The following is a 24,144-nucleotide window of genomic DNA, read 5'->3' as shown; positions in this document are numbered from 1 at the left end:
TATAATAGAATATCCAAGTAATTTCAAGAATTCTGCTAGATATTTATTGTATTTTAACATAATCAACGTAATTTTAAAGACATAGGTTGTTCAAATTAAGATTTGTATCAAATTTATAAACTCAATAAAGCACAGCAACCAACTTTGTCAGCTATTAACTATTATCTTTCACATCGCAAATTATTGTATAATGTGTAAATATGTAATAGAACTGTTCGTAACTTTCGAAACAAATTGTTTTAAAAAAAAAGTGTCTACAGAAAGAACAATCGAATGAAAATGTATACCTACTTTTGTACTTTCTGTACAAGCGACCATATTGTGTAACTCGCTACGTACAGGAAAGTAAATTGCTTGTCCACCAATTCCAAGTTTCTAGGTGCTTTGGCTAAACCTAAACGCGAAACGAAAATACAGTTCCAGTTTTTTTTTGGGGAGGGCTGTCTTTCAGTTTGGTAGTCTATTTTAGGTGACCGTAAGCACTTTGCATCTCATTGATTAGAAAATATGACATCACATGAGATGCAAATTTTCTTCATCATGTTTCAGAGATCGAAAATATAGGAAAAAAGGATCAAGAAAGGAAAAAAATTGCCGAAATATGTTGTCTTATGTAAAGTAAATTAGCAAATATGTAAAATTGTAATATCCTGGCAAATATGTAAAAATATGTAGCGTAGAACTTATGCAAAATGATGCCAGTTGCATAATTCGTTGTCATTTTGGTCTAGAAAGGAATAATTACATGCAAATCCTAGCTCTAGTTATCAGTCATTCCTAGGTACCTGTTGTTCAGAAGATCCGCTTATGCAGTGACAGTCATTCAACCTACCAACTAGGCCACTGATTAATTTTATTTATTTTATTTCGTTTTCATATTCACAATTAACATATTCAATACCGGTTTGCTACTAAATTGAAGTATGTTTTCATTAAATAATTCATGCAGGTTTAAGTATGGACTGTATATTAAAAAGTTTCTGTTGATTAGAGGAAGGCTTACAAGGCTTCAAGGGCACGGGTGTATGCAAAGTATTCTTATGTACTATTGGTATCACTGTAACGACACAAATTCACCGGGTTACGTTCATTAATAAAATCATTCATGATCTTTAGGTTCTGGGTTCGATCCAGAGGGTTTCAGAACTAATGTACGGATCTCCTCCTTCCATTCAGTTCATCTTGATACAAGTCCATTAGTCTGTTCGTTGAAATATTTGTCGTTAATGTACAATAACAGAGGACTCTTTTCAATGCTCTGAAAGAGAAGAAGTGGTTTAGAGATTTAGTGCCTCCACGATGACGTAGTCGTCTTCTAATCAAGAGGTTTGATACCCGTGGAGGCACTTAGAGATCTGTATTCCACCTTTAACTGCGGGTTCAGTCCGGATTAGCCTATCTGTGCATAAAGTAGACTTAAAAACTGAAAGCGATTTGGTTAAAGTACGTGAGGTGCACGCGTAAAATTAAATTTCGATGTAGTAGACTAAACTTTAGTTGAGTCATGCTTTCTAACACTAACACGTTTTATAAACTTAACCACTTCTTCTTAACGAGATCCGCTCCTTTCTCTGCGATCATCGTTGTCGGAGCATTAGTGTTCCCCGTGACTATAGTTGGCATGATGGAGGCGTCGATGACTCGCAGTCCCTCCACCCCTTGAACCTGAAGCTCTGCGTCAACAACCGCATCCGGATCGTCCTTGGTTCCCATTTTGCACGTTCCTACAGGATGGTAAAGGGTGGACGCGTACTGTCGCACCACGCACTCCCAGTATGAATCCGTGTTGAATTCAAGATCCACACACCCAGGGATCTTCGTCTCCGACAGTCGAGGCTTGAATTCCTGCATTGCCTTGGTCTTCGTTAGATTGATGAAATACTTGATGGCATCCACTAGACTCAAGACATCTTGCTGCTGGGTGAGGTAGTTGGCGTATATGAGAGGTTTGTCGTGCGGGTCTGTAGTTTTCAGCTTGAGTATTCCTCTGCTTTTCGGCCTGTTTACGATTGGAACTGGAATTAGCAGATCGGAGTCTTTGTTCTGACCAAGGATTGCTTCCCTTAGTTCTGGAGAGAATCCCATGACTTGTCCAATAATTGGAAGCATTAGATCGTCACCTTTGAGGATTTGCACATGGTGGAACTCAATGTCTGGGTAATCATCGTTCGGATCTGCATACTTCGTGTTTATAAATCCAACTGTCTGCGCAAGGTCAATGCTTCCCAGAGGTCCCTTTCTGTTGATAAGGTAGTTGTACGCGTCATCCAGGATGCTTTCTGGATTCCTCTTCACCTTGGAATCTACCAGGAACGTTGGACCGAAGAGCTGGACGTGGTCCTGCAGGTTGTGCCCTACGTTCAAGTCGTGGACCACTTCTATCCCGAGTTCCTCCAGATGTTCCCTTGGACCCACGCCCGACAGCATGAGGATCTGCGGGGTGTTGATGGTTCCTCCGGACACTATCACTTCCTTCGTGCACCCAACCTCCTCCTTCTTGCCATTACGTTCCAGCTCGACGCCGTACGCTTTACGCGTCGAAGGCTCTATCAAGATCTTTGTCACCAAGCTGCGTTTCGCCACGTGGAGGTTTCCTCGGTTCTTCGCCGGACCAAGGAACGACTTGGCGTGGTTGCACCTGGCGCCGTCCCTCAGGAACCCGTGGATTTTGGTGTATCCGGTTTGCTGCTTTCCGTTGGTGTCCCGTTCCTCGTATCCTAGTTCCTTTCCGCCGTCGATGATCCCTTGCACCAGAGGAGATCGGTACTGGAATTGCTCGATGGTTTGGTACCCGCCCACGGAATGATACGGACACTCCCCGAGCGATGGCGTTCGTATGTCTTCGGACTTCTTAAAGTACGGGAGAACATGTTCGTATCCCCAGCCTTCATTGCCTAAGGATTCCCAGTGGTCATAGTCCTTCCTGTTGCCTCTGACGTACACCATCGCGTTGATGGTGCTGCTACCTCCAAGCACCTTCCCTCGAGGCCAGTTGCACCTTTGGTCCTTCATACCTAAACATGCTCCCGGTTGAGGCTCTGTCTTGTACTGCCAGTCCACGTCGGTCAGCTGCAGACTGTTGTAGAGCATGGGCACCTCTGACGTCAGGGGCGGGTCTCCCCCTGCTTCCACCAGCAGCACGTTCCATTGGTCGATCTCGGAGAGTCTGCTCGCCACCACGGATCCTGCGGTCCCGGCACCCACCACAATGAAGTCGTACTCTCTTCTGAGGACGTCCACGTCGCTGGGATACTGCTCGACATTCCCGAGGTCGCACTGCGCTCTCATTAGACTGGTGATCAAGTTCGTGAACAGAACTGCGCTGAGGCCCGTCACATGTCCTGGACATGGATTGGCGAGTCCGGTTGCAGGACAGGAACCATCCATTGTTGTAGTTCAATCTGTAAGGTAAACAAGTGAGTACGTTTCAGTTTCCTGCTACTATTTGCCTTGTGAAAAAAATCATGTTATCTTGTAACTTGTAGGTGGTACTCTCATCACCAAATCGTTACACCTCGGTGTGTTTAAGCAACTTCACGAATACAGTTATTTTAATTTGAACATAAAATTGAAAGAGCTGGGCCAGAATGAGTGTATGTAAGTGTCAACATCTTCTTAATCTCTTAATTTTATCATTTTTCAAATCTGCTGCAACGATAGCTCAAGATCCCATGCACAAAGAAAACTTTATTTTTCTTGCACAGACTTTTAAGAAATAATTTAATTCCCACAGCACATTTGGCATATCGTAGCTAAATGGGTAACCCTATAGCTTTGCAATCGTGAATAACCATATTGCATTCTTTGAAGAGTACGTGCAAGTACAAAGAAAACAACAAATCTTCTATTGTAACTTTTTTACTTTTTGTCAATTTCATTGAGCCATACGGATTTTCTTTCATTACCAATGTTTGTCTAAATTGGATACAACCCACAGTACCTTGTTTTTTCCATTGTCGTATTTTCAGTGTCTAAACTTATGAGCAGAAACGTTTCTCGCATCAATCCTAAAAACTGTTACGTACATAGGTATATGCCCGAAGGAGCCAACGCGTGATTATCTCAGCATCTGCTAATCGACGTACCAGGGACATCGCATTTGCGAACCGTAACTCGGGTCCAACTTTCATAGAACAAGAAAAGAAGTGTTTGATTGAAGCAGAATTTGGAGATTGCTGATAGATACATTGCAAGTACCACAAAGGTAACCATCAGACATTCAAAGATGTCCACCTCTTCTCAATTTCTTATTTTTCTCATTAAGTCTGATTCAACGATAGCATAAGATTCCATGCTTGATAAAATGGCCTGCAGAAGTTTAATATAGTCTGTTGATATTGTATCAGTCCTTTAAATGTTTTTGATACCAGTGTGTGTGGGTATGTTTGTCAAATCAGTTCTCAATAAAATTAATGGGCCCGGATACAATATCAGGGACTGTGTTAGACTTCTGGAGGTCATCGTTGAATGTCTGGAGCATTTACCATACATCTAGCACCAATGGCCAACACTTTTTTATTGTTTAGGAAAGCGGGTATTAAAACTTACAGGAAGGGAGGGAGAAGCATCTTAAGAATAGTGAAGAATGCAAACAAGAAAAAAGAAAACAAAGAAGAGGAAGGGATTATCTACGAAGTGAAATGTAAAGAATGTCAGTGTGTGTGCATAGGAGAAACGAAAAAGAGGCTGAAAGACAGTTTGAAACAACATAGGGATGATGTACGACTTAAGAGAGAGAGAGAAATGCGATATTAAAACACACGAGAGAAACAGGACATGACATAGAGTGGGATGAGGCTAAGCAGATAGGAAGGGAGAAGAGAATACTAGTGAGAAAATGGAAGGTGGCCAAGGAAATAGAGAAGAAAGGTGAAGAAGACACAATGAACTGGAATGGGGGACTGCAGATAAACAAAGAATGGAAGAAGATGTTAAAAAGAGTGTAAAGGACAAGAGAGAAAGAGGAGAGAAGAAGGAAGAAAAAATAGCGTGAGATAAAGAGTCCAATCACATTCTAGATGGAAGAAAATATGTTTAGCCTTTTAGGTGAAAGTACAGTTGACAAGGGATAGCCACCTGCTAGAATGTTCCATAACAACTTTCTAATAGTCTGGAGGGGAGTAATGTTTGTGTATATATATCGTCCTGTTTTGTACTTTGTTACATTTGTAGTTGGTGCAGAGTCTGAAGAAGACCTTGCTAGAAGGTTGAAACGTTAAGTTTAGTTTGTTTTATAATAAAATAAATTTCTGCCTTGGTCAGCATTATTATTATTAGTAGTGGGGTTTATGCTACGGACAGCACAACTTTTAAGTGTAGAAAAGGCGAGGCTATTTGATTGAACAATCAGATTTGCTTATACTTAAAACAAAGCCAAGAGAGGCCTATACCCTAATTTTTCAGGTGTGATATGCTCTGATTTTTAAGAAATTCTGAATTTCTAGTGTAGAAAAGGCGAGGGCTCAACAGATAGATTTACCTATACTTAAAACAATGCCAAGAGGGGCCTATACCCCAATTCTTCCAGTGTGACATGCTCTTAATTTTAAGAATTTTGAATTCTAGTGTAGAAAGGGTGAAAGCCTCTCAGACAGATTTGCTTATACTTAAAATTATGCCAAGTTCCCATATGATCTTATTGCTTATAGTGTGTTTTTTGTCAAAATCCCAGGAATTGAATTTTAGTGTAGCTCAGATTGATTCTGCCATGTATATTAATATAAAGCTTATAGTTACTGGGTTCTGAGGCCCAGTGGAGTGTGGTGCATAGCCCCATGGTTTTTATTGCCTTGCAATCAGGAGGCCTCTGGGTTTGAGTCCTGATAAAATGTGAAGCCTCTCCTGATGGCAAAATGTTAATATTGTTGCTTTGTAAGCAAAAGGCTCGGGTTTGAGTCCTGATAAAATGTAAAGCCTCTCCTGATGGCAAAATGTTAATATTGCTGTCTTGTAAACAAGGGGCTCCGGGTTCGAGTCCTCATAAAATATTTAAGATTGAAAACATGTGGCAAAATAATATGTCCACAAGTGGGATTTTGAGAATAGTTGATATACAACTCCCAGATCTGAAAACCTGGTAAAAAGTGTTTTACAATAATATATTGTACAAAAAACTGAATTTTCTTATTTTTTCATGTTTTATAACCACCTCCTCAATACAATAGGAGAAGAGCGGGTAAGCATAGTTAATTGTTTGCGTGCTTTGCCGGCACGCAAGAGACACGCTAGAAGGGGGAACATTAATGATTTTTCTGTATGATTCACTGAAGGGGTCATTAATCTTTCAGCACGACAGGGGAAAAAGTGTAACAAATTCCTAGTCATGCAAGACAACATGTAAAAGTGTAACAAAGATTATTGAGATAAAGATACATATTTTCACACAGTGGCAATGAACTGTACCCCCCTCGTGCTGAAAGCAATTCTATTCTGATAATATGAGCCTAGGCAAAGACTTAGAAAATATTACGGCAGTTCAAAATCCAATTTTGTCTGCATTAAGGTCTCAGAACCCAGTAAAATGTGGGCATATTCCATATTGAGAAGTGTTAATATTGTTGCATTGTAAGAGGCTTTGGGTTTAAGTCCTGATAAAAGATTGAAATATGTACAACTGTCCACACATGAGATATTTACTGCTAGCTGATAATACAGCTGAGGTTTCAAAGCTGTCAGAGTGTCTGGGACCTCTCTGACAGCAAAGTGTTGGTATTATTGCTTTGTAATCAAGGGGTTTCTGTGTTTGAATCGGGTCTCTAGAACTGCTCTGTGACTCTTTCATTTCTTACATCATAAACATATGATTTTTCCCCTATGAGAATGACACTTCTTTCTCCTCTGCTCAGACAGATTCGGCCATGTGTGTAAAAGTTATATCTGTATGATTGTTGTTTATAAACTTGTCAAAAATATGGCTTTTTTGTATGAAAACATGCAATCCTGAATACAATTCTGGTTTTGTCTTGTTCTGTTAATATAAACACAAGTGAGACTTACAGAATATTTATTGTACAATTCAAAATTGGATTTTGAATTGTATTTAGTTGATATAGAGATGAGGTTTTAAACCTGGTGAAGTGTGTTGTACATCAGCAAAACTATCACCAAAACCTAGTTACTGCTGTTGTTTGGGTATAAAAGCACCAGCTCAGCCATTAACTGCTGAACCCAACTGATATTTTTATTAAGTATAAAGTTTGGAATTGAAGCCCAGAAAATCTTATATAATAAACTACAAGAAAAAATGCCAAAACAAAAATATTGCAATCAGTGTAATAAAAATATATCTAGTTCTCATTGGGCTAGGCATTGCCGTATTTGTAACTCTAGGAAATGCAGAAAGGCCATGAAAATATGTCCAAGATGCCATAAAATATTAAGCAAGGCATATTACAAATGGCATAAGTGTAATTCTTATGTACAGTCATCAACATTGCCCCCACAACCATCCACATCTGCTCAGAAAAGAAAGCACGAAGCACCTGTTAATACCAGAGCAGCAAAACAGCTACGCCATGCACCTATCCGTAGCAGTTTTAATGCCCAACTTAGGGATTACCAGTTTGTATCAGAGCTAAGATGCGGCATTGAGAATTTCTTGAACAGTATAAATTCTGATCTGCAGGCAATTCTTAATGCACAAAATGGCTCTTATAAGCTCTCCCTCAAATTGTTTGTACAATATAAGAAACCAAACGGCACAAAATTTACACAGCCCCACATAACAGAAACTGTACCTGTATATTCAAATGCAAATTCAGACAAAATAATAGGCAATTTGATAGATCAATTAAATATCAAACACTCTGAATTTGCAGCAAAAGAGTCTGGATGGACCCTATGTGGCTCTCCACACAAGCTCTATGTTAATATTTCTGAATTCACTCCATTACAAGGATCTACATATCTGCCTTTGCCTGCTAATATCAAAAACAAAAGAGCCGTGGTCAATATAAAAAACGCCGACCAGAAATGCTTTTTGTGGTGTATATTAGCTGCTTTGTATCCAGTTTCAAGGGATCCTCAGAGAATAAGTTATTACAAACAGCATGAATATGATTTTGACGATGTAATGGAGGGTTTGGAATATCCAATGTCAGTTCAGAATATTGATAAATTTGAAAAAAGGGCCAAGCACATCAATGGCAAACAATTATCTATTAATGTATTTATTTGTTCCACTGGCAATTGTCCGATAGCACCTCTCAGAATCAGTACAATTGATGATGAATCTGCTATTCCGATTGATCTGCTCTTAATTGAAGGGGATGATACATACCATTACACTCTGATACATAATCTTGAAGCTTTAGTGAGAACACAACTAGACAAAACTCATACAATATTTAAGTTGTGCAGAAGATGTTTGACTGTATTTGATGGTCAAAAAATGGTAAATGGTGTTTGTGAAAAAAATGCAGAAATTGCCAAAAACAAGCTAATTGAGCATCTGAAATACTGTGGCAACCATAAACCTGTTCATATGGTGATGCCCAATCCAGGTGAAAATTGCAAATTCAAAAAGTATGAAGCCTTGTTGGAACACCCAGCATATATTGTCTGTGATTTCGAATCGAACCTCAAACCTATTGCATTCTGTAGCCCAGATCCAGAAGAATCATCAAGTACACCATACCAGCAACATGAACCTTCCAGCTTTTGTTGTGTGGTTGTACGGGATGGTGTAGCTAGTGAACCATACTTATACAAGGGACCAAATGCCATCAAAGAATTTGCACATAGAATAGAAAATGTGTGCCGTGACATAGCATCTAACATCTTATTAATATCAAAGCCTATGTTGCCTTTAACAGAGGAACAGATTGAAGATTTCAACAAAGCAGAAAAATGCCCGGTATGTGATTCCGAATTTTCAGATACAAATATCAAGGTGAAACACCATTCTCATACAGATGGTCGATATAAACAGGCCCTGTGTAATAGCTGTAATATTAAGATCAAGAGACCAAGATTTATCCCCATATTCTGCCATGGAGCATCCAATTATGATTTTCATCATCTGATCAGGTACGAGGGGTTTGAGAAGCAGAATTTAAACATTTTAGCTGAAAATGATGAAAAATATATATCTATTAGCAAGATAATTAAAGTTGATGGTGTTCCTATTCACATAAGATTTCTTGATTCTTACAGATTTTTATCAGCTAGCCTGGATACACTGGCCTCTCAATTACCTGATGATGACTTGAAAATCACACGTGCCTCGTTTCCAGATCAGGAGCTGAAATTAATTAGGCGGAAGGGTGTATATCCATACGACTATGTTACAGATTTTTCTAAATTCGATGAGTGTTCCCTGCCACCACAAGAAGCATTTTATAGCAAAATCAGAGGATCTGGAATTACTGATGAAGATTATCACCATGCCAAATTGATGTGGAAGAGTTTAAATTGCCAGACATTTGGTGATTATCACATGGCATATTTAAAACTTGATGTGACCCTCTTAGCTGATATATTGCAGGCATTCAGAAAATCTTCCATGCAAAATTATGGACTGGACCCAGTGTATTTTTACAGTGCCCCGGGCCTAGCATGGGCCGCAACATTTTTCAACACCAAAATGCAATTGGATCTGATCCCAGATCAAAATAAGTATCTGTTTATGGAGGAATGTATAAGAGGGGGGATGGTGCAATGTTCCCAGAGATATGCCAGAGCAAATAACAAGTACATGCCTGATTATGATCCAACACGGCCATCAAATTATATAGTGTATGCGGATGCAAACAACCTCTATGGTCACGCCATGATGGATAAATTGCCATATGCAGGGCTTGAGTGGGTTGAAGATTTCAATATTGAGGATCTTCAGGATTTTGATGACAGTGAACATGGCCTCTTCTTAGAGGTTGATCTGACAATTCCTGATCATTTACACAACAAATTTTCTGATCTGCCCCCAATTCCCGAGGTTCAGTGCTCACCTGGCTCTAAACAGAAGAAGCTCATGACGACACTGGAGCCAAAACAGGGTTATGTCATATATTATAAAAACCTCCAATTCCTGATGAAACATGGTGTCCAAGTGACCAAAGTTGGCAAAGTTTTGAGGTTCAGGCACTCAAGATGGTTGAAACCATACATTGATACAAATACGGAGCTTCGAACATCTGCAAAAAGCGAATTTGATAAGGGCTTGTTTAAATTGATGGTGAATTCAGTGTATGGCAAAACAATTGAAAATGTCAGGAAACATACCGATGTTAAAATAATTACTGACCCCAGCCTTAGCAAAAAATTGGTTGCAAAGCCCAACTTCAATTACAGAAGAATTTATGATGAGTACATGGCACTTTTCAACATGATGAAAACAAAGATTAAGTTTGATAAACCTATTTATGTAGGGGCTGTGATATTGGAATTGTCCAAATTACATATGTTAATATTATATTATGACGTGCTGAAACCTTTTTATGGTGATCGTGTAAAATTATTGTACATGGACACGGATAGTTTTATTCTTGAAATTCAAACAGAAGATGTTTATCAAGATATGTCACAGCCTGAATTGTTTCAATACTTTGATACCAGTGAACATACAAGAATTCAACAACACCACAACAAAAAGGTGCCTGGCAAGTTAAAAGATGAAACACTTGGTGATGTTATTGTGGAATTTGCTGGGTTAAGTGCCAAGATGTACAGTTTTAAAACATGTAGTGCTGTTGTCAAAAAAGCCAAGGGCATTGGCAGAGTGACTGTTGAAAAAAATCTCCAATTTGAAGATTACAAAAATTGCATCAAATCACAGAGTTCAATCAGAACATCAGAAAATAGAATTCAGAGTGAGAATCACTTGTTGACTTCAAATATTGTAACAAAAGTGGCCCTGGACCCACATGATGACAAGAGATGCATTTTGTCATGTAACATACATACTTTACCTTGGGGGCATTGTGATTTGAAAAGTGGGAAACAATGCCCAATTACAGAGCATGATTTGAAATAAATAAACATGCCTATGAACTTATTTGGGTTCAAAAAACAGGCTATTATGGACCTGCCCACACCACAACCCTCTCCTGATTTACAATCTGTAATGTCTAAACTGAGTGGCTTGTTAATTATTCATCTGAACAGCATACTTACAGATAATGATGAAGAAACAGGCAAAACATTGTACATATTTAACAATAATTTAAATCATTACCAATTACCTGTAGGTGGGCAATTGCAATTTATTACAACCCCTGAGGGTGATGTCAAGATTTCAGTAGGGGGAAATATTTATAGAATGAAGCACTCAAACATGGTTTCCGGCACTGTATATACTGTTTCTGCTGGTGACTGCTTATATATTGAGGTCCCTGGATCCTATGACAAGCTTATACCCTTTTTTATAGAATTAAGAATCAGATACTCTATAATAAATAACCATTAAAAGAAAATGCCTAATGATATATTTGGCCATACAAGACATGAAGATCACAGTGATGAGATTCTGATGCTTGATGTCAGAGTCAAGAAATTGAGAAGTGATTTACAAGCTTTACAAACCACACTCAATGCCAGTCTTCAATTAGAAATTACAAATCTGCAATCACAATGCATGGACCCTCTTCTTAAAATTGATTCTGAACTCAAATTGCTGCTTCAGAAATATACTGACCTGGCAACATTAGATAATTTTCAAAGTTTAGAAGAAGCTGTAGCAGCTCTTCAAGCAAAATTTAAGACCCAGGCCACCAACTCTGAGCAATTGAAACAGCAATTGGAAGAGCAGATAAATAATGTCCAGGCACAGCTCCAAACAATTGTCAAAAGCATAAAATCACAAGAAGATTTTGATCTAGTGATTTCCACTCTAAAGGAACAGATTCAGTCACTCCAGATACCTAACCTGGACCCCTTGAACAATGCCATAGCCGAGGTTAAAGAAAAAATTGAGACACTTGAAAATTTTATGAACAACTTGCCATCTTCTGATGCTTTGAATGCAATAACTCGGAGTGTTGCAAACATCAAGCTGCAACTTGAAACATATGAAGATTTTGGAAAAATTCAAAGTTCCATAACCCATCTTGAAGGTACAATAGCAGCAGTGCAAAGTGATTTGGCAAATGTACTAGAATCCAGATTGCCTGGGATTGTAGATACCCTTGTCAGTGTCCAGCAACAAATCACAAAGCTTGAAAACCTCAACACCGAATCTGAACTATCTCATTTTCATCACTTGATCGATGATATCCAAACAAAGCTTGAAATTTTACAACAATCCACACCCTCTCAGGCAGATATAGCCCTGCTCCAAAATGCTATGCAAAATGTGGCTGATGCTTCTGAATTAAACAATGTAAAATTGGCACTTGAATTTTTGCAGAATACTGTTTCAAATCTTCCCACATCACAGGAACTTAAAAATATAAAGAGGGCAGTGAATAGGATATTGAAATCAGAAGATATCAAGAATATCCAGGCAGAGATCAAACAACTTACTCAGACAGTGGCCACTCTACCAACCAATCAACATATTAATGAATTGCATGCCCTGTTTGAGGATATCAGAAGACAGGTCCATGATCTTACTGCTCAAAATTCAAAATTGGCAGTTGTTGAAAATTTGCAACAAATTGTAGCTAATATCAAGCAACAGCTAGGGACCATGGAATCCAATCAAGCAAATGCTCTGTCTGTTTTTGCTACCCAGCTTCAAGAGATTGTGCAACAATACAAGAAACTTGTTGTGGACATAAAGATCAAGCCAGGCCATGATGATGTTGTTAGGACCATCAATGAGCACCTTGAATCTGTAACAAGCAGATTGCTTACAGCAGAAAAGGAAATAACGGGCATAATCGAGAATCCAAAACATACAGTAATTCTTGAATTGTACAGCATCCCCAACAAAGAATATGATTCACCATTTACACCAGGTGGCAAAATATATATGCTGTCCCCTGCACAATTTTATTATCAATTTTTTGTTGGGGGCACACTGAGACCAATCAAGATCAAATATTGGCATCAACCACAGGCACACCACTACCCTACCTTATCAATAACAAATGCTGACAACAAACCAAAAATCACCAGTGTAGAGTTAGAGGATTTTACAGATCCCAATACATTAGAAACAGCATATGTTGAAGATGATGGCACTTTGGAATTTAAAATACAAATAGGGGACAAATTATATTTAGAAAATCCTGTAGTATCAGCTGCTGAACACCCTATAGTTGCAATATTCTTGTTTACATATTATGTCTAGACAAATTATTGTTGATGAATTACACAGACAAGCCAGACATAATTATAAGAGACTGCCAGTAGTCACAAAGGGCATAGATGATTTATGGCAGAGCGACTTGATTGAGTTGGCAAGTGGGCAGTTGAAAAACTTAGACAAAATCAACAAGGGCTACAAGTATCTACTCACTGTAATAGACACATTTTCAAAATTTGCCTGGGCTGTGCCACTCAAATCCAAGACTGGAAAATGTGTTACAGAAGCCCTCAGGACAATCATCAATCATTCAGGAAGATCCCCGCGCTATTTGCAAACAGATAATGGCAAAGAATTTTATAATTCAGTGTTCCAACAATTTATTAAAAGCCAGGCAATAAAACATTACTCGAGTTACAGTGACCTCAAGGCCTCGATTGTAGAGAGATTCAACAGAACCCTAAAAAATCTTATGTATAAACAATTTACACTTCAAGGTAATTATAAATGGATTAATATTCTTCCAGAACTTCTACATAAATATAACAACTCGGTCCATTCCACAATCAACATGAAACCCTCTGAAGTAACTTCATCTGATGAGCAAAAATTGATCAGGACTGTTTATTATCCTAGATACCAGCCAACAACAAGAAGGGCCAAATACAGGGTGGGCGATCAAGTAAGAATCAGCAAATATAAGCACTTATTCAAAAGAGGCTTTACTAGAAACTGGAGCACCGAATTATTTACAGTGGTTCAAGTTAAACCGGGGACCCTTAACACATATATAATAAAAGATCACCGAGGAGAAATTCTCAAAGGCAGGTTCTATGAACAAGAGCTCAGCAAAACTAAACAGCCCGACACATATCTCATAGAAAAAATCATCCGCAGAAAAGGCAACAAGTTATTTGTCAAATGGCTGGGTCATCCGGAAAACAGCTGGATCGATGCAGACAAAGTGATAATATGAACACCTGGGATGTTATAAAGAGGCTGCCAGAACCTGAACAGCAGAATAAGAGAAATGGCAACTTGCTGCCTGATAATATTAGATGTCTTATTGTTGGGCCATCTGCTTGTGGCAAAACTACACTAATGGTTGATAATTTTTTATTGGCACCCAACTGGTTAGACTGGAAAAACAGGCACTTGTATGTCTTCTCTAAGAGCTTGGAACAATTAAAATATCAGCAGCTGATGAAGCTATATGATGGATTGGATATTGCCACTTTTGAACCAGATGTTAAGCCACTTCACGAATGTCTCGATAATTCTGTTGTTGTGTTTGATGACGTTATACTGGATAATCAAAACAAGGTTAGAAACTTCTTTACACAGGGCCGACACAAAAACATTGATTGCTTCTACCTGGCACAGACTTTTTCTAAAATACCGAAGCAGCTGATCCGAGACAACAGCAATTTTATATGTGTGTTTCATCAAGATCATACCAACCTCAAACACATACATGATGAATATGTAGGTGGGGACTTGAGCTACAATGATTTTTCCAAATTTTGCAGCAAGTGCTGGAACCAGGACAGTTATGGGTTTGTCACAATTGATATGACAAGAACACCTAACACTGGCAAATACAGAAATAAAATCAACGATTTTCTAGACGTTGAGACATAAATAAACAACCATGAAACGACCAGTCATTGATGATCTTAAGTTAAGAGATTATCTTGTAAAAAGATTTAAGGGATGGAAATCAGAGAACCGGGGAATTTATGAAAAACACAAACAAACAGAACAGCCTGTAATTGATGCTATTAATAATTTAGGTAAGAATATCAAAACTGTTACAGAGCAGAATCAAAATTTGCTCACAGAGCTTGTACCTGTAGCTGCAAGAAACATATTAGATTATCCATTCACCCCACTTTCCAGCATTCATACACCTAGTCCTGTTGCTCCTAGAAGAATTGAGGCTAGTCAGGATCCTATTGAATTGGGTCTTCTTGCTCAAAAATATTTAACCACACCTAAAGACAACAAAGATGAGGTCTTTGGCTTATATGCCGACACAGAGCTTGATGGCAGCATTATTCATAGAATCGGTAATTTCAGAGTAACTTTTATGGGGGATGATATAATTGTATATTCAGAATCTCGTCTCGGAGAAAAAGGTGCTTTTGTTAAGTACACCGGCACACCTGGATTGTGGGAACTGATAACTAGGAAAAGGCCTGGCAGCTATACAGATCAAGATTATGAGGATTACAAAGAAATATTAATAAAATCAGATGCTCTATACCAGAACAATGATCCCACACAAAAAAGGGTCAAGTCTAGCAGTGGGGCAAAATACAATAATTTAATCAAGCCCATATGGTCACAGATCAAGACTGGCAGTGGAATCAAACAATACAACACCCTGCCTAAAGAATTTGTGTGGGTTGATGATGTCAGGAAACTTGTAGATAGGTTGCTGGTGATAGCCGGGGAGGAAAATGCTGGCAACCACAATTTTTACAATGAAAAGGTTGGAATTATGGACATGATAAGCACAAAATTATCTAATTTTATAGTGAATGACCCTAAGGGCATTGGATATCTCATAAAAATTATTAATACTCTACCACCCAAATTTTGGAATGTTTCTGAGGGTCGGGGGTTGGTTAATGACATTATAAACAAGCTGCCATTTGAACTACACATTCCAGGCTATCAGTATTGTGGTCCCGGTACAAAACTGGATCATAGATTAAACAGAGGGGACCCTGGTGTTAATCCCCTAGATGCTGCTTGCAGAGACCATGACATAGCATACAACACACATTCTGATCTTGACAAGAGACATGTTGCAGACAAGAAATTAGAAGAGGCAGCATTTGGCAGATTTGTAAGCAAAGATGCTTCTTTAAGTGAAAAAATAGCAGCATTGGGAACCACCATAGCTATGAGCACCAAACAAAAACTGGGGTGGGGGCTGTGAATATGTATATAATAAACCTAAAATGAAGGCCAAGGGTGTTATGTATCAAATACCTTATGCAGGTCTCAAATCTCTTAAAACTATTGACAGTCTTTTGACCAAAAAGCAGCGCAAGAAAAAAAGCTCTTGTCTTGCAAAGGGACATGGTATGAAATTGTTGCTTAGTACCCCCCAATTAAAAAAATTACAGCAATCAAGAAAAAAATCACATGTGGGGGGTTTCATATTTACCATCCCTGCCATCTTAGCTGCTCTCGGGGCTGTTGGGAGCTTGGCTGGGGGTTCAGCCGCCATAGCAAAAACGGTAATAGATGCCAAGAAAAATAAGGCAGAATTAGATGAGCAGAGGCGCCATAACCTGGCAATGGAGAAAAAAGGCAAAGGTCTTAAGAGAGCCATGAATAAGTTTAAAAAAAACAAGAGGCGCTTACAAACCAAGATATTGAAGCTTTAATCAAGCCATTGGGCATCAAACATTTTAGAGGTGTGTACATGTCTGATTCTTTGCCAGAACAACCACTCAACAAAGAGTGTGGCATTGTTAATTTGGATAAGTACAAAAATCAGGGCACTCACTGGATCTGTTATCTTAAATATTTAAACGATGAGGCATTTGTGTTTGATTCATTTGGAGGTGTTCCACCTGAAAATTTAGTAAAATATCTAAATTCAGCCAATCTTTATTACAATAATGCCCGTGTTCAAAACTTCAAAGATGTTAATTGCGGACATTTGTGTTTATCTGTTCTCAGATATATGTCTCAAATAAATAAACCATCAATTGAAAATTTTCAAAAAGCCTTGTGGTATCTGAAACATCATGGGGGTATTCCATCTCACCAGCCAAAATTCAATATTAAAACTCAAATTGCATGATGACATAGTGTATCCCAAAACAATAGCTCTCAGAGCATTTTACGGCATGTACTTGATACCTAATATTACTCACCACAACAACACAATTGCAGTTGGGGATCAAAAAATTGTCATCACTCCAGGGCAGTATAATCTGTCCACTCTAAATGCTCACTTACCCAGAGGTGTAGTTTTAAGTCAAAATTCTGTCACTCACAGAGTAGAAATTGTATCTGCTACAGAAACAGTGCATCTGGGTACTATAGGAGAGCTGTTAGGCTTTGAGAACAACACAAAACTCGAACCGGCCATCAAACACACTGCTATGAATATACCCAAATTCTTAGCCATAGAGACTCTGAATATTCACTGTAATGTGGCCGAGGGTATGATCACCAAATCAAATGGCATAGGCACTCACAAACAAACCGGCATCATTGCAACATTCAAACCTAATTCCGAATTCATGGAGCCGATCATCTACAATCCATCCCCAACATTATATTTTCCCGTGTGTCATAACAGAATAGATTACATTGAATTGATGGTCACTAATGAAAAAGAAGAATTAGTTGATTTTGCTGGAGCCACAACAACTGCCATCATAGAGATTAACATTTAAATAAAAATACATACAATGGAAAATATTGAGAGTTATGAGCTACAATCGTTCCCCCCAAACAGGAGGACATTTGCAAATTTAAATCAACCCAACACAGAAATAGAGGTTGATCTTGATGTAGGGGACGGCTTTATACACCCTCACAGAGCAGATCTATACATCAAATTTGATGTTGTAAAGCTCGATGGTACAGATTATCCGGCAAATTCAAATATAAGATTGGTAGATAATTTTGTGCCGCATCTGTTCTCTGAAATTGAGATCAGAAAGCATGGCGTTGTTATAAACAGAGTGGATTATCCCGGCATTACCTCCACGGCTTTGGCCACACTAAAATTATCCAAAACCGAGGCTTCATACTACCAAATAGGTGGATTTGAGGCTGGTGATAAGATATTATCCAAGAACCACACAGTGCTGTTCCCCATGCGCCTGTTGCCAGGATTCTTCTCGGATTACAAAGAAATTATGTGGAAGGGTGGGTTAAGAATTACATTTAGAAGAGCTGCAAATGATAATAATGCTTTGATGAGGTACAGTGCAATAAACCCCACAGGGGAAGTTATGCCTAATACCCTACCTGATGAGGGCAAGTGCATTATTCAGACTATGGAGCTAAGAATCCCAGTTGTTGAATATGAGGCCAGTTACGCTCTTAAATACAAAGCAGATATAATAAAAAATCCACAGATTCCTCTGCAATTTTACACATATCAATGCGTACAGAAGCCTGCCGCTGGTACTTATTATGAGTTTGATGCTACAAATTCATTCTCCAGCATACAATACGACATGCCTGATTTTGTAGTGGTACTGTTTCAGACTGGGAGACACAATAATCAGGAAAAAAATTCAAGTAAATTTGATAGCTGCAACATCAAGAACATATATCTTAAAAATGGCAGAAATGAGGTATTTCCTAGAGAAAGTTATAATTTAGACATGTCCAAGGATGATTTTCTTAAATTATATGAGGCATTTTCGGCTTTCAAGAGGGTTACTACAGGCAGTACTGACATGTATTATTCACCAGATGAATTCAAGACACAGAGACCCATGTTTGTAATCAACACTTCAAAAAGAAAACAGGTTGTGGTCAATGACAGGACAAACATTAAAATTATCTGTGAATTCCATGAGGCTTTACCTGAAGACACCATTTGTAGTGTCATTCTCATAGGAGAAAAATCATATGTTTATGATGTAAGAAATGAGAGAGTCACGGAGCAGTTCTAGAAGATATTTGTTCTATTATCCTGTTGTACAACACACAAACCTCAACTGTATTATCAGCTAGCAGTGAATATCTTATGTGTGGGCAGTTGTATATATTTCAATCTATGAGGACTCGAACCCGGAGCCCCTTGTTTACAAGACAGCAATATTAACATTTTGCCATCAGGAGAGGCTTTACATTTTATCAGGACTCAAACCCGAGCCTTTTGCTTACAAAGCAACAATATTAACATTTTGCCATCAGGAGAGGCTTCACATTTTATCAGGACTCAAACCCAGAGGCCTCCTGATTGCAAGGCAATAAAAACCATGGGGCTATGCACCACACTCCACTGGGCCTCAGAACCCAGTAACTATAAGCTTTATATTAATATACATGGCAGAATCAATCTGAGCTACACTAAAATTCAATTCCTGGGATTTTGACAAAAAACACACTATAAGCAATAAGATCATATGGGAACTTGGCATAATTTTAAGTATAAGCAAATCTGTCTGAGAGGCTTTCACCCTTTCTACACTAGAATTCAAAATTCTTAAAATTAAGAGCATGTCACACTGGAAGAATTGGGGTATAGGCCCCTCTTGGCATTGTTTTAAGTATAGGTAAATCTATCTGTTGAGCCCTCGCCTTTTCTACACTAGAAATTCAGAATTTCTTAAAAATCAGAGCATATCACACCTGAAAAATTAGGGTATAGGCCTCTCTTGGCTTTGTTTTAAGTATAAGCAAATCTGATTGTTCAATCAAATAGCCTCGCCTTTTCTACACTTAAAAGTTGTGCTGTCCGTAGCATAAACCCCACTACTATTATTGAAAACAATATGATTTACATAAACATGAATTGCGAAAAGTAACATCTTATCTTGCAAATGGTGCCCATTTTGGTCCACACATTGCTGGAGTCTGTCGCTGAAACTTCTCTTTTCTGGGGAAGAAAAAGACCTGCCGATTGTTGTTTTGTTATTGTATCGCTTGTTGGGGTCATTGGACGGGAAGTGGTGGGGATTCCACTCCTCACTAGCTACCATTTTAGTCACCATGGAGCCGTGGAACGCAACACACCGCCCTTTCATTGCCGAAACGCCATTTGCAAGATGCTATTTTCCGCAGTTGGTGTAAATCATAATTTTATTTTCAGTAATAAAGCTAGCACATAAATAGAGACGAACTCTTTTTATTTATTGTATTTTATCATTATAAAAATCATCAAGTTTTCGTGCCACCCTCTGTATATAATTTGTATCTATGTCGTCGCTTTGTAATCAAGGAGGCACGTAGTGATTCAGATCCCACTTTGAACTGTAGGTTCAGTCCAGATTAACTTATTTGTGGATAAAGTGGATTTAAAACAAGAAACTAAAGAAACTCGTGTGCGTGTGCTCTCGAGCTCACCGAGTTTATTCTTTCACCCAAGCTTCCTAATTTTTATATACCTGTACATGTACTATGAATACTTGATTTACACGCAAACAAGGGGAAACATCTTCGGACACATACTTCAGATGTTATGTCAGTTGCCAGCAAAAATTAGAGCAAGTACCTGTGAGCAATTGTCTTTTTAGGTACACTCATTTGACTACTAGTGTCAACAGGGACGTCGTTAGGGGGGCACGCGGGGGCACTGGCCCCGGCAAACGTCCACGTGGCCCCGGGAAACTGTTCTGTATTTGCTGGAAATTTTACTTTCATGGCAAATATTGCAAAATAATTCTTAAGTAAATTTTGCTTGCAGTTTGAAACACTTCGTCAATTTTCAGTAGCACAAACCCAAGCAAGGCATTTCTTTCTTATTTCCCTGTTTCTTGCTTGTTGAGCACAAACAGATGTATTAGCAGATAGCAGAGGATGCAGTTAATGGTTTTGTGGTCCGCCCCGGTCAGGGAAGTCTGACTGACACCTATTGAAAATGCACTTTTCCTCCCTGCTGCACACCAGATCCAGGCTCCCCCAAAACCCGCACTTTCGCTTCATCTGGCCCTGCACTGGCACCAAGGACGACACAAACAGGAAGATTTAGCTGCCGGTGTCTAGAACTTTCTGGGTTAATTATTTTATGGTTCAAAAAAGATATCCCCATGCGTTTCAAATTCCAAGAACAGAATTCTATTGCTTGTCCCTTTTCCGGCGCGGGAATGAATGACGTAGCGGTTCTTCTCACATGCACTCAACCCTCCTGCTAATTACCTGCCCTGCAAAGGAGGAAAAGGCCACTTTCTGAAAATTCGGAGAAGGATCGAAGCGGTCGGTTTGTCTGTTGATTTGATTGATTGATCGATTTCTTGTTTTTAAGTCCACTTTGTGCACAGTAAGGCTAATCGGGACTGGACCTACAGTTTAAAGTGGGATCGGAACAACTTGTGCCTCCACCGGGTTGTTGATTTGGTGGACAATTGATATCTGTCAGATAGTTTGAAGTAGGGTTTGTGGTGTGATCGTTGGTTAACTTCTGTAAACGCGAGAAGATAGAATCACGAAGTGTTTGTGATTTCGTTTTCCTACATCGCGAGTGAAATGTCGAATGATAAGCTGCCAGATTGTCTTCCTCTGGAAACAATGGATCAGGATTAACTGATCGACCAAATGTCCAACATATTGACGTTCTAAAAGAGTCTGACTACCACACAAGATCCTGGGTTCGACTTCCATGGTGGTTGATCTCATGTATAATGAAGAATAATCCACGTTTCAATTAAGGAAGACAACTAGGTGTGTAGCAATTTTATTTACAACCGTCTGCATGCTCTATAAGTATTATGTTACAAAATGTGTATATCTTTCTGACTTTCTATGATTTTTCTTCATTTAGCCTCCACCTGCAAATGCGGAAGCTGCTGTTGCTTGGCAACTAAGGTCCGAACCTTTGACCTCTGATTTCGTAGCGTGTTATACTCAGTGGAATTCTTAGGACGAAAAAGTGTAAAAGTAGGGTGAAGAGAAGCAAAATTATACGATGCATAAAAAGCCATGTTTAGTTCTTTATGCACTTTATGCACAGTAAGGCTAATCGGGGATCCGAACCACTATGTGATTCCACCGGGTATCGAACCCGGGACCCCTTGATTACAAGGCGGCGACGCTACCACTGCGTCATCGAGGAGGCCCAGAAAAACTTAACAATTAGTCAGTAAAATTAATATTGAGGGACAGGCCTGCGAAGAGTTCTTTCATTCGGTTGCGCGTGGTCATCACATCGAGTCCCATAGTTTCGAGAGCAGAATTTGCTTCCATATATATCGGTTTCAAGTATTTCCCAAATTATCCTCACGATATTGGAACAATCAGCACAGAAATTTTGGAACTAATACAAGCAGGCACGTACCCAGGGAAGGGGCTCGGGGGCTGCAGTCTTTCCCCGAAATCCTACAAATATCTGATTTTAATAATGTGTAGTAGTAATTAAATTTACTTCATTAACAGGATTAAACATCTTGTATATGGTAGTTGCAATATAACAAGAAATTCATCTTCAGCGCATTTACCCCTCCCCCCAACCTTTTCGCCTTTAGATGGTGGCTGACAATAAGGGATAAGCCCCTTCCGAAATCAAATTCTGGCTACCGGCCTTTTCATTAGGGATCGAACCTTGTACCTTTCAATTGATTGATTAATTGAACTGGTGTTTTAAGTCCACTTTATGCACATTAAGGCTAATAGGGACTGGACCTACAGTTTAAAGTGAGATCCGAACCACTATGTGCCTCCATCGGGAATCGAACCCGGGACCCCTTGTTGAACCTGCCGAACCAAAGACGAGAGCGTAATCATTTGAGCGTGTGGGAACTTTGTTTTATCCAGTGCCATCATATATTCAGTTTTCCACACACAAATAAGATTAATTTTAAGAAATTAGACGTGTGCATATAATTTCTTATCGTCATCATTTCCCAATGGAACAATCGGATGCCATAGAAGACTCGGGCCCGCCCTTGAACTAAGAGATACCGGATTCGATTCCGGTATGAACTGTATACATGAGATGCCTAGCTTGAACTCATTACGCACACATTTCATATTTGCATTGTTGCCAATACTTGTAAATCTGGTTCCAGCACTTTATATCTAAAACCACGGAAAAGGGTTTTATCTACTTCTCAATTTTCTTCGATCAAATTTACAAATCTAAAGACTAATAACATTGTTCTTGGTGTATCAGCCATTAAGCTAATGAGTTCATTCTGGATTTAGTTTCCCGAATAATGGCTGTGGAATTCGCGAGTCTATATCTGTAGATTGTGGGGGCTACAAAATAAAATTATGTTCCTTTCCAATTTATTGATTGATTGAGTTGGTGTTTAAGTCCACTTTATAGACAGTAATGCTAATCGGTACTGGTTCTACAGTGTAAATTGGGATCTGAACCACTATGAGCATCCACCGGGTATCGAACCCGGAATCCCTTGATTACAAGGCGACGATGCTACCAGGCCCTTGCTCCTTTCCTTTCCAAGACTCTATATATATATATATATATATATATATATATATATATATATATATATATATATATATATATATATATATATATATATATATACAGTATAGGCCTATATGGTGTATAAATGGTTTGTTAATTTATAGTAGTTTGATAGAAAATGTCTTACGTTTTGGCCGCCCCAAACTGATCAACCTAGGTACGTCCCTGAGTGTCAATTAACATTAACTTACCGAATTGCATAAATAGACGATTCCCTTGTTCCGTTATCAAAAATTCAGCTCGGAGGCGTCTCGGCAGTCACCAATTCGCCACGAGAGGAGATGCAAGTGTTTTCTCTGCTTCTGGCGACAGCAGAAGTTGATGGCCTGATCCGGATCTTGCAACTCAGATTCGTCAGGTCAGCAGAGGTTATCGTGCGATACGATTACGCACTTTCGACCTCTGTGAGATAAATTTTGTTTGCCACATATCGATAATTTTTATTATTATTCTTTTTGTTGAAGATATTTTGTCTCGAATGGTCGTAATATTTATTGTCTGATTTTCGTAAGAAACTATAGTTAATGATAATCCAAAGTATTAATTTGCAACAAGAGTGCTTTTAAACCTTCTATGATTAGTCACCTTGAATAAGATAGAGTAGTCTAGTTATGTCAACGTATTTGAATATTACATTAGGGTTTCCCCGCGGCCATACTGGGAATGTCGTCACCTTAAAATAAAGGGGTCCCGGATTCGATACCCGGTGGAGGCTCATGGTGGTTCGGATCCCACTTTAAACTGTAGGTCCAGTCCCGATTAGCCTTAATGTGCGTACAGTGGACTTAAAACAAGAATTCAAGTGAATGTTAAATTTTGT

General features: G+C 38.9%; 1 pseudogene across 1 annotated transcript; it reads right to left on the bottom strand.

The window, feature by feature from the left end:
- Nucleotides 1-18: 18 nt before the first annotated feature.
- Nucleotides 19-23,652, bottom strand: LOC145992206 (glucose dehydrogenase [FAD, quinone] pseudogene; annotated as a pseudogene). Its single transcript, XR_014442140.1, has 2 exons — nt 23,516-23,652; nt 19-3,401 (listed from the first exon to the last, which is right to left on the bottom strand). The product of XR_014442140.1 is annotated as a glucose dehydrogenase [FAD, quinone] pseudogene (transcript).
- Between the last annotated feature and the right edge of the window lie 492 nt (nt 23,653-24,144).

Source organism: Lepisma saccharinum, chromosome 9 (assembly GCF_977018435.1).
Source record: "Lepisma saccharinum chromosome 9, izLepSacc3.1, whole genome shotgun sequence".
Lineage (NCBI taxonomy): Eukaryota > Metazoa > Arthropoda > Insecta > Zygentoma > Lepismatidae > Lepisma > Lepisma saccharinum.
This window is presented reverse-complemented; position numbering and strand designations above follow the sequence as displayed.